Source organism: Tupaia chinensis, unplaced genomic scaffold, assembly GCF_000334495.1.
Source record: "Tupaia chinensis unplaced genomic scaffold, TupChi_1.0 Scaffold143921_1, whole genome shotgun sequence".
NCBI classification, from domain to species: domain Eukaryota; kingdom Metazoa; phylum Chordata; class Mammalia; order Scandentia; family Tupaiidae; genus Tupaia; species Tupaia belangeri.
In genome coordinates this window covers 1,512,873-1,516,306 of record NW_006203772.1, presented here as the reverse complement: position 1 = coordinate 1,516,306, position 3,434 = coordinate 1,512,873, and positions in this window count along the sequence as shown.

Genomic DNA, 3,434 nt, shown 5'->3' with positions numbered 1-3,434 from the left:
CTCCAAAAAAAAAAAAAAAAAAAAAAAGGTGTCATGACATTCCTAACAACCCAATAGAAATAGAACAGGAATATTTGAAGTAAAAGCTTTAACTTTATCCCATCACTAGAAGGGAAACCTTGGATTTCAGTGGTGCCAAGGGAGATGGGGCTAAAGGGTAATTCTCTAAAATGGGGTGGAAAGGGTCGCCCACTTCCACCTTTCCACACACACGTGTGAGAGTTGGTGGCACCGTCATGGATGAGACGGCACTACTGTAGGGAGAGCTCAGCTTTCAGCTGCCCAGTCGCTGACGACGACGTTTGCTGAAGCTTCCAGAGGACAAACTGCCTTAGGCTAGCCAGCCCGCTTCATCTTGCTCTTATCAAGTGGGCAAAGCACTGCTCTCTAGCTGGAGTGCAGGATGGGGAAGATAAGGTCATTCCACAAAGTATTCTAGGGGTGTCTACAGTCCCCAGCCAATCTGGACAAGCTCAGTCTTAAACTTTCTAGCCAAAGCAAATAGACTGAATCATAAATAAGTTGCCAAGCTACCTCTTCCAGAACATGGCTTCATGAAAGATGAAACCTGTGTCAGTCTTCCGTGGGTGGCAGTACAGAGCCCAGCTAACAGTTCAAAGGGAGGCAGCAAGCCCAAGTGGCTCTTCCTCTGGTTGGTTCTTCAAACAGAGGTTGGGCTCTGTCCAACCACAGCTCTGCCAGGCCTTGGCAGCCAGAAAAAGGCTAGAGGGCAGGGCTGAGCCAGGCCAGGCCCAAACACATACCTGTGAATCCCTGCTCCAGTACCCAGAGAGGACCTCCCTTTCCCGGATGATGGAACTGAAGACTGGATAGATTGAGAGAATCCTGGGGACCAGCAGTTGCCGTAATGGCTATGTCATTGGACTTCCATGTAGTCGACCACAGTTCGAGTCCCGGACCCGGTGGCTTAAACTCATGCCAGGCGCATGTGCATGCGTGCCCAAGATCTTGAGAGGAGAATGGAGAAGGGATTGCAGCGTGGCCATCCCCCCTGGGGGGTGATTTCTCACTTTCTGTCTCTCTGTCTCTGTCTTTCTGGTCAGCACACGCACCCTATAGCAAAAACCTCTCAAAAGAAAGATTGAGGGAGTCCTGTTTCCTGGCCCAAGACCTTCCCTCTAGAAGAGAGTCCCCAGCTCTCCTTAAACACAGCAAGTAGAAAGGGAAGAAGCTGTTCTAGAGTAGGAGGTGGCTCATCAGAGCCCTTCTCTGCCAGCAAGTGGCGCAGAGTCAGAAAAAACTCGACCCATCACAGCCGAGAGCTGCAAAACAGGATGAGGGAGCTGGGACTGGAATCCCGGTTTTCTTATTAGTCCAGGCATCTTTTCATCTGTGCCAAGCAACATGACTCTCAGTATCAACCCTCATGAGAGAAAGTGGCACTGTCCTTCAAGAGGCCGAAATGCATGATGCCGAACAGTGGGACCCAGACCATTCGGGTGAGAATCTCAGCCCCCACTACCAGCTGAGTGAAGGGTAGAGCTACGTAACCCCTTTGTCCCTCACTTTTGTCATCTGTAAAATGGGGATGACAGGGGCCAGCAGGTGATATAGTGATTGGAGTGCTGAACTCCCACGTGGCCAACTGTGGTTCAAGTCCCAGACCTGGCAGCTTGCTTTCTCTCTCTCTGGTCAAATTTTAAAAATAAATAAAAATAACTGAATAATAATTTTTTAGAGGCTTTTGCCTTAGGGTGTGTGCACTCACCAGAGAGAGAGGGGGAAAGTGAGAAAACACCACCCAAAGGGGATGGCTACACCACAATCCCTTCTCCATTTTCTCCTCCTAGGATCTTGGGTTTGTGTGCACACACATGTCTGGCATGAATTTCAAGCCACTGGGTCCAGGACTCAAACTGGTCAATCATGTGGCAGTCCAAGGACGTAACCCTTATGCCATCTGCTGGTCCCTAAATGAATAATTCTTGTTTTAAAAAATGGGGATAACAGTACCCATCTCTGAAGGTTGTTACCAGAAAGAAATTAAGGGTGTAAAGCCCTTGGAACAGTTCCTAGCACGTAACAAGTGAGAGCTGTAGTTATAAAGGAGCAGCTGAGTCACTCACGTCTTTTCCTCCTAATCTCGGTGCCTGGAATCTTTAATAGAAGCGAGACTTCATCCACCCTCATGGCCCTCATGCCATGAATTATTTCTGGAGCGCCTCTAACAGTTTCTGATTCTGTTCCCATACAACCTTGGTGGTTTCTACGACCTTCCCTCCAGAAGGCTGTATTCCGCTAATTCCCGTGTGCCCTGCCCTCCAGAGCCTTATGATTCAAGAGCCGAAATGTAGGCACTGTGCAGGAACTGGGAAGACGGCAGCTACCGTTACTGGTTGTTCTTCCTACTTGTTTTGATCGATTACTTTTTTTTAATTCTTTTTTTGGAGAGAGTTTTTTGTTTTGTTTTGCTATAGAGTGCATGCGCTGGCCAGAAAGAGAAACAGAGACAGAAAGTGAGAAATCACCCCCAAGGGGGGATGGCCACGCCGCAATCCCTTCTCCTCCATTCTCCTCTTGGGATCTTGGCCGCGCATGCCCGGTGTGAGTTTAAGACACCGGGTCCGGGACTCAAACCGTAGGCGGATACATGGGAGTTCAGCGACATAGCCATTACGCTAACTGCTGGTCCCTTGATCAGATTACTTTTTATCACCTCCTTGACCTTCATCAATATTCAGATCCTAAGTCATGGAGGAGGCTTCCTCGGAACACAGCCGGGCACCAATTCAAACATGGCCCAGAAGACATTAGGAGACAGGCTAGGAATCTGCCTCTGAGCTGGCTGCTCTGACTTTCAAAACGTGGCCAAGGACCTGTGCCAGCCTCTTCCCCTGAACCTAGTGTGGGGGTGGGGAGGTCAAGCGAGTTCACTTTTCTCCTTCACTGATCTTTAAGCTGCTTCCTGGGGCTCTATGGAATCCTCTCAATGAGGTGAAATGCCTAGCACGGTGCCAGCGTTTTAGGTTCTCGAATGATCGCTCTTACTATTAATATCAGTAACTAGCATTCACAACCCCTCGTCGGGTGCTGTCGGGTGCTCTGGTAGTTGCCCTGGGCAGGCCCTAGACTCTCATCTGACTGCTGAGAAGACTCCTGCCACCCCCTGAAGCCTGCCCCAGCATCTTCTGCGGCTTTTTCTCAAGAGGGCCTGGACGTGCAAGTCCGGCTAGCCCCACGCTGGGACCGGCTGCACTGGGAGTACGTCTGCAGCAGGGATGCGGCGCCAGGCTCTAACCGAGCGGAGCTTCCACCCTCTTCCAGCGTCCGGCTCCGGGTCTGCGGGCGCCTGAGCCTTCTCAGCCTGCCCAGGAGGCGCGGAGGTCGGCGACCGAGCGCGCACCCCGCACACGCGCGCACTCTTACTCCGGAGGGTTTTCGGAGTCGGCCGGACGCTGCGCGGAGTCGGGGGC